Here is a 14777-nt window from a genome sequence, read left to right as displayed (position 1 = left end):
TTCTTCCTTAACTACCCATTTCAGTTCGTTCTTCCTTAACTACCCATTTCAGTTCGGTGTCCCTGGACCCTGGCTGTCTTCTCATCTAGTGACAGTAAATAACGACAAGTGCCTCAAGCAGGAGCAGCCTGGGAGAGGCAGCACACAGCACGAAGGTTTGGAACATGTTTAAGTTGGCCCTCCCCCTCGACCAGTTAGACTGAACAGCATTGGCAAACGGTTACTGCAGTGCCTTGCCCTCGGTAACCCCAATCGAATAATCCATGCCCAACAAACCTTCCAGCACACTGCAGTAAACTTCATTTACCATCTTTTCAAAAGAATTACTGTGATTCCAGGGAAAAGTGAAGACTACAGTCTTGTAATAAACATACTTCTGTAAACACAGATTCTGCAGTTTTAAAGAATAGTACAGAAGATGTGTCCTCAGTGGATGACTCTACTTTCAAATTAAAAATAAAGTATTTTTAAAGGTGTGTCAAGTGATTCCCAAATCAGAAAAGCCTTAGCCAAACAGCATTTGAAAAAATATTTTGTCCCAATTCTAAGACTAATAGAGATAAACTAAAATATGTTAATATTTACTGAGTGTTTTCTTTGTACCAAGGTGGTCACATGTAACATTTCATTAAATGATCACAACCCCCCTATGAAGCAAGGAGTATTATCCCTGTTTTAACAGATACGGAAACTGAAGCACAGTTAGACTGTCAACCCAGGCCAGTCTGACTACTCAGCCAACAATATTACGATCCGTACCGTCTGTGTTCCTAAATAAAAGACGGTCCCTTCATGTTTACTGGTGAGCTCCTCTTCAGGGTTGAGTTCTTCTAGAAGCTGACCCTATGCCAAAGATTGCAATCCATGTAATTTATTAAGGAAGTGAACCCAGGAGAACCAGTAAGGGAGAGAACAAAGGAAGGGTTTGATTTAAGGCGAAGTCCCAGCCTCAGCTTGGGCCTACAGACTACTACACAACTACTGGAGCATCAACAGAACCTCAGAGTCTGTCATGCCTAGACACAACTGGAGCCATCTGTCTCCCCAAGCAGGTCACCCATGGGTTATTGCTCCAAGAAGATGTAAAAGTCCAGGCACTTGCACTCTCCCAAGATGAGGCTGCCCTAGTAGTCTGAAGCTATCCTCTGAAGAAGGTCACTTCTCTGATCATCATAGCAAAGCACACAGAAGCAAGGGATGGGCACAGAGCACTGGCAAAGGGGGACCAAGGGGAACTGGGCAGGGGACCCCTCAAAAGAAACATAGGCAAGAAGTGAGAGGAGGGAAAACACACGTATGCCTTCTCATCTTCCTAAGTACAGAGCCTCTCAGTGTGTGCTTTTATCTGCATATGCCATGGCTATTCTTCCCTAATGCCAATGCACAAGTCATCATACTCTCTGTACCCAAATTTCTGGCAGAAAAACAATATTCAATTATACTACTGAATAAAGTGTGGACATTAGTTGTAAGAATACCTTTGGTTAGATCTCAGGGATTTTCCCCTCAGTGGTAATGACTGAGTGAGTTCATTTGGAGGGTCCTCTGGATCATGACAGTTCAGAAACCGCAGTCAAAGCTGCACCCTGTTCCCAGATGTTAATGACAGATAGTTGTGTTAACCCTTTAAAGGATGATTTTCTTTTTGGAATTTTTTGGTGATGCCATGTTTATTCACTAGTGGAATTGCTGCTGAATCATTGCTTGTTGGTAGTTTTTGATTATGTGAAAAAGTGGGATGCCAACTGCAAACAGTCCATATCAGTGCAAAGTCCATAAACACATCACAAACGTGGTACATATGAGTGCTGTCTTAGTTATCTAGTGCTCCTATGACAGAAATACCACAAACGATGGCTTTAACAAAGAGAAATTTATTCTCTCACAGGACAGGCTACAAGTCCAAATTCAGGGTACTAGCTCCAGGGGAAGGCTTTCTCTCTGTTGGCTCTTGGAGAAGGTCCTTGTCATCAATCTTCCCCTGTCCTAGGAACTTCTCAGGCACAGGGACCCCAGGTCCAAAGGACATGCTCTGCTCCAGGTGCTGCTTTCTTAGTGGTATGAGGTCCCCCTGTCTCTCTGCTCACTTCTCTACTTTATATTCTCAAAAGAGACTGATTTAAGACACACAACCTAATCTTGTGGACCTCAATGAGATGGATTGACACAGTGGCTGCAACGATGGGCATGAGCATAATGATGACTGTGAGGATGGCGCAGGACCGGGCAGTATTTCGTTGTCGTGCATAGGGTCGCTATGAGTCTGAACCAACAGCACCTAACAACAATAACAATCTTGCAGATTGAGTCCTGCCTCGTTAACACAACTGCCTCTAATCATGCCTCATTAACACAACTGCCTCTAAGCCTGCCTCATTAACATCACAGAGAAAGGATTTACAACACACAGGAAAATCACATCAGATGACAAAATGGAAGACAATCACACAATACTGGGAATCATGGCCTAGCCAAATTGACACATATTTTTTGGGGACACAATTCAATGCATGACAGGTACCATGGCCCAAGAAGTACATCACACTTCGGTTACACTTGAGCCATAGAATATCTTACTCAACTTTCCAGTGAGCACTTTATAAAAGGTGTCATCAGTGGGGTGACCAACGCCAGTGAGCCGTATCAGTCCCATGTTCCATGAAGCACATCACAACATGTAGCACATAGCGGTACCACGGCCCAGGAAGTTGATCACAAACTGTTTTCACCCCAAAAATAATTCATTTACTTGAATATTTCCGAACGCCGGAAACCATACCTTCCTAATAACATACCAGAAATAGTAAACATACTTGCAAGCCTTATCTCGCTGTACAGAAGCCAAAAAGACACAAAAGTTTCACACACTCACTCCTCCGGGAAGCTTCCCCTCATACAAATGGCTCGCAACACTCAATGTGGCGCAGACCAACTTCCTTGTTTCTTCGCCAGCTGCACCAGTATCCGCCACGACGCCAGAACGTACTAAAGTGGCTCAAATGCCTGCCAGTAAACCTCCAGGGGTGGAAAATGTAGCAGGAACATTCACGCGCCAGCGCCCTGGAAAGGCTTTAAGGGTTTGTTGTGGTTTCCGGGGAAGGGGCCAAAGGAACACGACAGAAGTGAGGAGATGATGGTCAGAGGGGCCAGAGGGCGTGGAAGGGCTTCTTCTCCGTCTGCGAACGAGGGGTCCTGTTAGAGCCACTGGGCAGACTTCAAAGCGGGATGGAGACATAAATACCTAAGGACATATTATTCACATCCCAGTAAGAGAAATGCTTGATCTAAAGTGAAAATCTCGATGCCTTGAATTGACAACCTACGTGGTTTCTTCAGGCCATTTTTAGGTATAGTTTGAATACAGGAAATAACAGTATTTTAAAAGTCCATCTTAGATCGTGGCAATTTCTGTTCTTCCACTGAGCGTCAACATGCTTTCCGTGCAGCTGCCTTCCTGCCCAGAGCCTGTCTCTGCCCCTGAATGCCAAGGAATGGAGATGCGATTGGTTAGTTGTCTAATAGTAGCCCTTCCCTAAGTCTTCATTAAATCCTGTCACACAGACGAGAGCCACGTCTTACATCTGCCACTTGGGGGTCCTCCCCTGACTCTTCTCACTGTCAGCCATATGGGCCCACACAACAGGTGAAGGAAACTGGAGTGATGAGCTCTCCCTGAGGGAGCCGGAGTGAAGACCTGGCAGGGAAATACAGACTAAACACGGCCCTGCGGACTAGTGCAATGTGCTGGGGCTGGCCTGTAGGAAAAGGATGCCCCACAACTTCAAAAGTGTAGACGGGTTATCTATTGGAAGCAGACATTCCCAAGAGGCGTGTGGGAGAGGTAAGAGAGTGGCTATAAAAGAAGCTCTTGGGGTGTAGTTTTCTCATGTCCATACTTGTTGGCACCATCATGCCCTGCTGCAAAGGCCTCCCACTATAGCTGGCCTTATAAAAATATTCACTCACTCACTCATTCACACACTGTTTTGAGAAGCTGTTATGGACTAGTACTCTCATAGATACTGAGGTTGTTGAGGTGAACAAGATGGACATGGTCCCGCCCTCAGGGAGGTGCATTCTCGAGGGAGGAGACAAGAAAACCAATAAATAAGCAATCCTTTAGACACTGACAAATGCTATTGCAGCAATAAAACTTGGAAATAGACGTGTGAAAAGCTGGAAGAAGAGCAGACAGGCAGAGGGCGTGGCACGGCATAAAAACCCAGAGACCACCCCCAGCATGATGTGTTCACTAGAGAACGCCAGCATGGAGCTCTGGACTGAGCTTGGCAGGCACTGTCTCATTTAACCCTTCCAACAATCCTGTGCAGGAGGAGTTTCATGGATGAGGAAACTGAGCCACGGTGAGGATCACTAATTTTCTTCTAGGCAGTGGAGGCAAGAGTTGAATTTAGACTTGCACCTCCCCTCCCCAGCTATGCAGGTCAGCTTCACACTCAGCCACCTGCTGGTCTGCTGCATGGTCAGCGTCCCCAGCGGACTGTCACTTCAGTCATCCTTGCTGTCTGCCTGGCCACGCCCATGAAGTCCATCAGCTCCAGCCTCTTCAACAACTACTCCAGATAGCAAAGGGCCTGCTATTGGAGAATGAACAGCAGTTGGGCGTGGGTATCAAAGTTCAGCAAACCAACGGAAGAGGAGGTGGGCCCAGAGTCATGGTGGCTTGTAAAACAAGACATCCATGCAGAGGCAAGAGGTGCTTGAGTTCTTTCCCAAAACTTCTTTAACTTTGTATGCATGATTGTCACAAAGGCAGCCATGCACACCCTTAAGATGACAAGACTGTACAAGGAAACCATTTAAGTCCCCAAATAGCTGGGACCAACCATAGATGCTGGGAGACAAGCTGGCAGCCCCTTGGCTTGCGAAGGTCAATCTCTGTACCATACAGGTGAGTCCCTCCTCACCATGGGCATTTAGGAGGTGACTGAGTCAGCAGAGGTCAACCCTGCCCTGACAACTGGGCCAGAAGGTATGTTAGAGGCACTGAGGGTGGCAGATGCGTACAGAGAAGTCACCTTGCAGAAGTGGGGAGGGAGTGTCATGTTGATTATTTGAAATGATCCAACAGCAGACAATAGGGAATAACTGAACTAGATCCTTTTTTACACTCATCTTTTAGTCTCACTCTCTAATTTTTTGCAGGGTGAACATTCTCAATCTTCTTTGTTCACATAAATCTCAGCACGCAGGGCTTTGATCAGAGCATTCCCCATCGTCCACTAGCTGTCTGCCTGACCAGTGAAGGCTGCTTTCATCACCTAGACACAGATGTCTAACTTCCTCTGACAAGAAGGTTTAAGAGCGAAATGGAGAGATGGCCCTTTTAACTGCAACGCTCACTGCTCTAAGTGTGGTGATACATCCAGATTGCTACGCTGCTTCAGGTTACCTGAAATTGGCAAGGCACTTGTTCTTCTGCATCCCTGCGTGGAGAAGCATCTGCAAAACTGGCTTTGTTTCTGTGAGGCATGTGTTTCAAGAGTTTTTGAATTAAATATCATAAGCATCCAGCAGAGCTTTTAGCAAACCCACGTGGCTGGAGGAGCCAACTCTGGGGTTCATGGCTGCCAGAAAAGCCAGGACTTGAGGGGCTGTGATCCTGAGGAGAAAGGAGGCACAGAGAAGGAAGTGCCTTGCCAACTGCTTCAACTTCACAGAGGCAAGAATATAAGCAAAAAGCTGCTGAAAAGCAGAGCAAAGTTCACAGCATTCTCGAGGCGCTGAGGAGGCAACAGTTCGGAAGAGGAGACAGCCACTCCTGAATCTGCATACATCAACTGATGTAGCCACAGAACATACGAAACGAAGCTGAGAACTGAAGACGTTGTTATTGTTGGTTGCCTTGGAGTTGATTCCGACTCGTGGTGACCCCATGTGTGCAGAGTAGACCTGCTCCGCAGGGTTTTCAAGGCTGTGAGCTTTTGGAAGCAGATCAACAGGTCCATCTTCTGAGTGGCCTCTGGGTCGGTTCAACCATCAACCTTTCAGATAGTAGCTGAGTGCTTAACTGTTTGTGCCGCCCAGGGACCTAAGAGAACTAAAGACAGACATAGACAATTGCACGCATAGAAAGAGAGACTTGGACACCCCTTTTTCAATGAGATAACTGAGGTCCCCCACTCCTGGGCAGCTGCTCTGAGATTCGAGACCAGGTTGGTCTGACCCCAGAATCTGTGTCGTAACCACCCTGAGCATCCTTCTGCCAAATCTGCATTATCCCCAGCTCTTTAACCTACACGGCACTCTAACTTGGATTTGTGCTGCTCAGTATTCATTTTGTGTCCTTTGGGGTCACACTCAGAGAGTGCTTGCCCGCCACATCTTCTGTAGGCCCTGTCACGGTTCCAGGCACACCTGCATCGCAGTAAGTGTCCACTGAATGAGCGCCCTCAGTGTCTATGAGAGTGAGTTGTGAGAGAAAATCATCATCACGGCTCTGGGGTCTTTGGGGAGACTGCTCAGCTCCACTTCAGAGTCAAGTAAAAGATCACACATCTGATTTTTAAACAACAATCAGTGAGTGCATTTGCTTTGGCCACTCCTTGCCATTCTCATTATTTATCCTGATTTATGTCCTTCTGACTTAAATGGCCTCCTCTTTTTCTTTCATTTGTCCATAACCCAATGTTAAGAACACCTTGAGTGACCTACAGTGTTGGTATAGAAGAAAGGAAAATGATTACCCTCAAAGCTAAATCATCTGCTGAGTGCTTTTCTGACCAACCAAATATTTATGAATTCTAAATATATCCTGTCATTTAAGCTAAATACATGAGTTTGAGTACTGGCACCCTTTTTCATTCAGGCATTCAATCAGTAAGTAAATCACTCGCTAAATAACCTGTGGAGTAATTAATTTTGCCCAAATCACCAAACTATTTGTAGTTTTACAGACAATGTCACACAATACCTCTTCTAACCAATGGTTCCCCCAATGCATCCTATCTGAATATCAATTTCATAATATGCAGTTTTACAACTGGTTTACAGCACTTCACAAAGGTGAGCTGCTATGAAATACATGAACATTTTTAGCCAAATTCAAAAAATTGAAAGCTGCATTTAAAGGTGGTCAAACCAAAAACCAAACCCACTGAAGTCAAGTCTAAGCTTATTTTAGAAAGGATATAAACATCCAAACACTGGCCGGTCCTCTACTTTAGCCGTTCAGTTCCTGAATCCTGACAATGCTGTCTGTTTGCAAAGGGAACTGCACCAGTTCTTAACAGATAATTCTTCATTGTGCCTGTTAGGAGAGTATTGCTACAGCAAATGCACATGAGACCTATCTACAGCCAGACCATTTCCTCAATACTCTTCTGTCACCGAACCACTGAAATAGCTAACAAACCCTAGCATTCATTTGAGTTTTGCCTCATCCTTAATGTTTGAAATATTAAAAGTTACTAAAGTGTCTAGAGGGTTAAAAGGAGGGTGAACTCTATGAAGACAACAGATTTTACACCAAATGTCAAGAGAGAATCTAAAAGTAAATGTTTACTTAGAAGCAGCAGCAAAAAGCAGAGTTCATGGATCAAAAGCCTACGTGAGTGCAGTTTTACTAAGTGCTTTTAGAGGCTTTCTTGCAATTGATCCTGACCTTTAGTAATATCATCCCTTTTTACAGACAGAAAAATTGGGTCTCTGGTTTTGGAAGTGGTGAAAGAGAACACAGATCCCGATGATCAGGCTGCAGACATTGCTCCGTTCGTGACTCATAAAACACCACTTGCCATCAAGTCACTTCTGACTCATGGCGACCACACTGTGTCAGAGTAGAACTGTCTCCACAGGGTTTTCAGGGGCTGATTTTTCGGAAGTAGGTCACCAGACCTTTCCTCTGAGTTGCCTCTGGGTGGACTTGAACCACCACCGTTTTGGTTAGCAGCAGAGTGTGTCAACGTTTGTCCACCAGGGAGTTTCTGTTGCCTAACGACGATGCGTATCTCCTAACTCCGTCAGTTCCTCGACGGATGCCTTCTGGTGGCTCATCACCACTGCTGTTTCTTCTATAGTGTGGTTGCCCGAAGGGGCAGAAGGCCATGTTCCCTGGCAAAGGTGTCACAAAAACCTGCCTGTACATACCTAAGACATCATTTTACCTGTCTAGGCATGACTGAGGAGTCCCCGGGTGCTGCAAATGGTTAGCACACTCAGCTGCATTACACACTTTTTCCCCTTGGATTTCATAAGATGTGAAAAGAGACTATGAGCCAACACCAAGTTTTCTCCTCCTGCTTAGCTCTTCCTGTGGAAAGGCTAATGCTTTCAGAATGTCTCAGGACATGTGTGGTGGCAGAACTCCTCTGACAGCCACTCACTGACCAATGGGCCATGGATGAAGCCATGAAATCACAGACCTCCTGATGTTTAGGAGCCTAGTTAGTATACCATGAAGACTTGCTCAGTGTTTCCCAGACACTGAGAACCTGCAGCTCACCTTCGTGATGTTCTTGATATCTGTGTTTCACCTGCTCTGTTATTTATTTAATATTTTCATTAAATTAATTCACTCTTTAAATTTAGCTTCATCCAGAGTCCCTGGGTGGCACAAATGGTTAAGCACTCGACGACTCACCAAAATGTTGGCAGTTCAAACTCACCCAGAGATGCTTCAGGAGAAAGGTCTAGTGATCTGCTTCCAAAAAGTCAGCCACTGAAAACCCGATGGAGCACAGTTCTACTCTGACACACAGGAGATATCCACCAGTCGGAATCAACAGCAACTGGTTCGGTTTTTGTTTAAGCTGCAATACCCCTGAAACATTAGTTTTGAAGTATTTGGAGATCATTTTAAAACTTTTAAAATAAACATATCACCATCAAGGTTATTATTTTTTTAATCTCTTAGCCACCTAAAATGACTTTGTTCAACACTAATGATAGCAGCATCCCGGTCTGGGAAGCATTGTCTTAGCTGATCAACATGACCACAGTTTAAGATTAGATCGGCTCTAGAATAATTTTGCCCATTGAAGAGCAAATTTCAGAAACTAAAAAAATCAGTCTTAGTGAAGTTCATGAAGATGTAAAATTTTTCTCATTTGGGCAAAATTGGGAGGGGCAGAATTCCATAGGAAATTTATTTTCAATTACATGCAGATACCAAGAAGCTAAGCACTGCAGCCACCCCATTCCTCTGTGTTTGGGATAAAAGGGGACACGTCATCATCTGCTCCTGTCATGCCTTCGTTAGTCCACTACAGCACACCAATCACTGGCTCTACGATCCATTTTCTCTTGCTCCCTTAGCTATCTTCATCTCGCCTTGCTGTTGGCTCCCATATTGTACACCACCTCCCCCCTCAGTCACCCAAAGTGCTACTTGCTCAAGGCTGATGGAACTGATTTTACTGATGCTTTAGGGGCACAGGTTAGAATTAGAGCCCTGGAGATTGGATATCAGGACCTGGATGTTCCTGAAGGAGGGAGGGAAGGAGAAGTCACTTTATCTCCCTTGCTGGCCACCACCAGCTGTAGTTCTGATTCACATATCTGTGAAGGATCAGACCCTTGGAGATAAAATTCAAGAATGCATATGCGAAACTACAGTAGTGGGGTGATAACAATGACAGAGTAAAGGTGACACCACAAAATCCAGTTATGTGTAGACAAAGGCAATCTCTTGTGTGGTGGCAAAGATACAGAAGACACAAGAATGAGCAGGCTGGCCAGTTCTGTCTCCGCTGGCACAGGATCTGCAGGGAGACCAAGGGATGTCTTCCAGGAACAGGCTGGCAGAGCAGCTCTGCTGCTCAGGTAGGTCTGCAGATGAGTGTGCACAGGGCGGGGAGATGTAGAGAGAGAGGGGTGCAGAGCATCCCAGAGTGACTCCCGTCAGAACCTCATGGGGAATCGCCAGTAATGAACATCATCATTAGTACACTCACATCCTCATCTGTGCTTCCGAGTCTGTCCTCACGCTCCTTTTGATCTCATTTTCCAAAGAATAAAAGATGTCTAGTGGAGCTAAAGCACTGACATTTACAGAGGGTTAGAGGACTAATGATATTAATGACATTCTTGTTGTTAGTTCAACATTATTTCTTGTGCAGATTTCAATTTATGCTGCACTCATCCCAGGGGCATAAGTTAAAAGATTTTTTTTTAAAAAAGCTCTTGGAAAATGTCTTAGTTAATGGAAGCCACAATAGGCCAATGATCCCTTTTCTTTAACCTTGAAATCGCAGAGACTGACAATGAACTCTGTAATGGCACTCTCTCCACTTGTATGGTTTTTAAAACTCAGTTATCTTTTCTGTAATGCTGCCCCATTTGCACGCTATCCATACTTTCTCATTTTTTTCATAATAAGAAATAAGAAACAAACCCAAGTAGCTTAGAAATAATTATAAGTAATGCATGGCTAGACATAAATAGCATTCTTCACACTTCTTGCTTGGCATAAATATCATTCCTTGGATTCCAAGGATGTCAGCTGTTCACATGGTGGTTTCTAATTTGTCAAACTCATTCATTTAATGAATATATATTGAGCCCCCTTTTATGCACAGGCAGCATGGTAGTGTCTGCAGATGTCTGCAAGGGGAGGGTCTCTTTCCTTTTAATCCAGGGTCAACCATGGAGGAAGATGTTAAGCTAGACATTTGTCTTCTGCAAAATGGCAGCAGAGGGACAAATCTACATTTGTCCGTCACAGTGTACATTTTTAATTAAATTACTCATCAACATTTAAATATCAGAATACTTCATCTAAACATATTATGTGCTTCTTCCTTTGAAAGTGCAGAAGATTAGTAGACACTGGGCCCACATTCCTGTAGGGGAGCCATTACCTGGGGGTGAGTGCTGGCTGTTCTCTTCAGTTGGGGCACACCTTCTTCGGTCACCCGGGTCCCCATCCGACTATTCCTTCATCTAGGCCACCTCTCTCCCTGCTTTTACATTTAGGATTGTGACTTCGGAAAAAAAAAATTGCACAAATAATTACCTGAGTGCACGTATAAGCAATACTACAAAGGAAAAGTTTAAGAGCATGCTACACGTAACAGGGGGCTCCTACCCAGTCTCGGGCTCCAACCCCTGGGACTTCTCCCAAGTCAGGATGGCCAGGCAGGTGAAGCTTCTGATCCACACTGAGCTTTACAGATGGAAGCAATTTCAAGCTCCATTAAATAAGTATTCATCTTTCCTTGGTAATGTGCATATTATTCTGGCTAAATACATGTGTTACAAGGAGCAAGTCTGCTTCAAGAATTGTGTGCACAAGGGCTGGACAAGGCATTCTAGTTATTGTAAGGATTTGAAAGCTGCTGAAAAATAGTCCTCGGGCTAAGAATGATGTAAATCCTGATATTTTAACATTAAGCAGAATACTGGGCTATTACAGTATTCAATTATCTAAATGCTACAATGCTGCAAGGAAAATGTTCCCAGGTCTGACATATTAATCTACTTGACATTCAACAAATTATTCTGTGTTTTTATAGAGTGACACCCATTTGAGAAGGCCAGAACTCATGTCATTCAGTCTGTCCCCTGCCTGCCCAGAGCACCTCCATTAATGCACTATTATTGATACAGAGGAGACACATTTAAATGTTTCAGACAGAGAAAGGACCTGCAGCTTTCAGGAGAAATGTCTCAAGGACAGGCAAGTCCACATGAGGATAAATCTGCCTTTCTTTTTATTCCATCTTGAATAGATGAATTCTGGAACACCAAGAGAATTACAGTACTTCACGTTTAATAAAATTCCAGCCCACAGTTGCTTCTTGGCGAATTAGCCTTCTCTATTAACCACCTTCTATGAAAACAAAGAAGGACAGAGGGTCCTCCGATTGGTCTTCCCAAGGCCACGTGTCATCTTACATGTCACAAGTAGAAGCCACTATCTTAGAACTACAATTTGTTAAACAACTCCATGTGTGAGCCACAGTCAGCCAGTCTTTCCACATATTATCTCATTAACTTAGCATCACAATAAAAACCAGTAAGCGCTAACTTTATCAAGTGCTTACCACGTGCCCAGGCACGGCTCCAACAACACACGGGTGGGTCCTTTTAATCCTCCCAACAGTCCTACAAGGGAGCTACTCTTATCACCCTTAGTACTTGCAATTTTTATTACCCTTAGAACTTGCTCTCGTAACCCTTAGTACTTACTACTTTCTTATCCTAACTACTTGTTACTTATTGCCCTTATGCTTATTGCTTTTACTACCTCTGCTAATTAACACTCTTATTACCCTTAGTACTTATTACTCTTCTTATCCTAACTACGTTACTCTTATTGCCCTACCTGTTGCTCTTACTACCCTCAGTACCTAATACTTTTCTTACTCTTAATACTCTTATTACCCTTACCACTTATTACTCATATTACCCTTACTACTCATTTAACGGAAGCTACAAGTTGAAGTTGAAATGTACTATGCAGAAAATAAAAGAGTTCTCTCTTCCCTTCCCCCCATCCTTCTCACCCTGAGGTAACCATGACAACAGACGACAGTGCTCATCCTCCCTGACCCCAGGTAAAACTTAAACCTAGAAATAGATGGTGAACAGGCATGTGCTTCAGTTCGCACTGAACTGATTCATTCAGCTCTCACTACCCACCCTACCTAAAACAGCGGGCCCTCGTCCCAGGCATAAGCTCCACCAGGACATGCCTGTTTTGTTCACTGCTGAATCCCCAGTCCTGGAACAGTGCAGCCACAAACGAGACCCTCAGTTCACATTTGCCAAAGGGAGGAATCCACCACTCATCTGCCAGTTTGTCATAGTGTGGTGGTTTGCAAGTTGCTAGGATGCTGAGCAGGTTTCAGAGGAGCTTCCTTCCAGACGAAGACTAGGAAGAAAGGCCTGGCAATCTACTTCCAAACAGCCGATGGCGATCTTATGGATCATAACCAAACACTGTCCAAAATAGTGCTAGAAGAGGAGCTCCCTCAGCTGGAAGGTATTCAAAATATGCGGTGGCTGCCACAACGGACCTGAGCGCACCAGTTACTGTGAAGATGGTACACGACCCGGCAGTGCTTCACTCTGTTAGACATGGGGTCACCGTGAGCCGGAGCTGACTCAAGGGCAGCTAACAACACCACAGGAAGGAGCGGACGGCAAGCACCTGGGGTTGTCTGCTCTTGTCCCCACAGAAGCTCTGCTAACCCCTCGCAGCAGCTTGTCTCCCCGCCAGAGCCGGGCGTACCTCAGTGCCATCCTCCACGCGCCTACCTCCTGCCCGTGCACCAAAGAGGCCGCCTGGCAGGAAGACTCTGCTACCCCGGGTCTACGGCCCTATGTCCCCCGCCCGGGAACAGCAGAACCTTGACATCAAACGATCTTACGCTAATAAAATTATTAAAGGAGTCCCTACTCTCTATCCTTACTCTCAAAATGACTTCACCATCAGCCTTCATGAGGTCAGCAACGAAACTCTGCCAAGAGGCCAAGGCTGAATAGTTTTCATGTTTTGTTTTTATACTTTGTTAAGCATTGAAACACTCTGCCTACATTGGAATCCTGATTCCGTAACTTGCTAGCTTCTTTGTGCTTCAGTTTTCCCGGTTGTACACTGAAAATACTAATAGTATCTATTGAGTAGAATTTTTGTGAGAATTAAGTGTGCTCACATATGTAATGCATTAAGAACTAGGTCTAGCACATAGTAATGTGACATAAACATCTTCTACTACAACTACCATCATGGAGCCCTGGTGGTGCAGTGGCTAAGAGCTCAGGCTGCTAACTAAAAGGTTGGCAGTTTGAATCCACCAGCCACTCCTTGGAAACTCAATGGGGCCAGTTGTACTCTGTCCTATAGGGTTGCTATGAGTTAGAATCAACTCAACAGCAACAGGTTTGCTTTTTTTTTCCTACTACTATTATTATTATTATTTATTTTGATGTTGAACACTAAGTATCAGTATTATTGCTAAATTAATATTACCCAATTAATAGTCTGTTTTTCAATATAAATATTAACTCCTTTAAAGCTTATGCCATAAGTTTATATTTAATGTTAACTAATCAGTTAACCAATGTTAAATATAAGCTTTGGTATAAGCTTTAAAAGAGTGACTTTCAAACGTTTTTTATCAGAATTCAGAGTAAGAAATACAAGTAGTCTCCAACTTACGATGGGGTTCAGGTCCAAGGACTCTGTTGCAAGTCAGTTCTGATATAAGTTGAATAGTTCTTTTTTTAATTTTCATTATTATCGCCTTTTATTATCAGTATCTTTATAAATCTGATCTCTGTCTTTGGGGGTTGGAAATATTACATATAAAGGTACAGATATATTTTAAGATTATATGTAGTACATATTACTAACGATAAGATGTAAAAAAAAAAAAAACCAACAGACGGTTGTAAGTGCCATTCATTATACCTCAAAAACATTGTAAGCTGGGGACTGTGTACATTCTATGCCACAAATTTGTATTTATCATTACTACCTGCAGTGGGTTCTGAAGTTTGCCATTCTATTCTGTTTTAGTACATTCTATTTAATTTTTTTCAAATGTGGGTTCCAACATTTATTTCATGCCACTAAGGTACCACGACTTACAGATTGAAAACACTGCCCAAGACAGCTGACTCAGGCCTGGCCCTCTTCTGGGCACATCTAAGAGTGGACCCTCCTGGCTCGAGGGTCAAGGAGAAGCCTCGGCCACATGTCCCACACACCCACTACCTAGAGCGGACTAGTTCCCGGGTCTCTCCCCTACCTCAACGATCACACAACAAAGTCTCCACAGAAACACATCGTTTGGAAGCTAGCATTCTAG

The sequence above is a fragment of the Trichechus manatus genome, unplaced genomic scaffold (genome assembly GCF_000243295.1).
Source record: "Trichechus manatus latirostris isolate Lorelei unplaced genomic scaffold, TriManLat1.0 scaffold00131, whole genome shotgun sequence".
Taxonomy (NCBI): Eukaryota; Metazoa; Chordata; class Mammalia; order Sirenia; family Trichechidae; genus Trichechus; species Trichechus manatus.
This window is presented reverse-complemented; position numbering follows the sequence as displayed.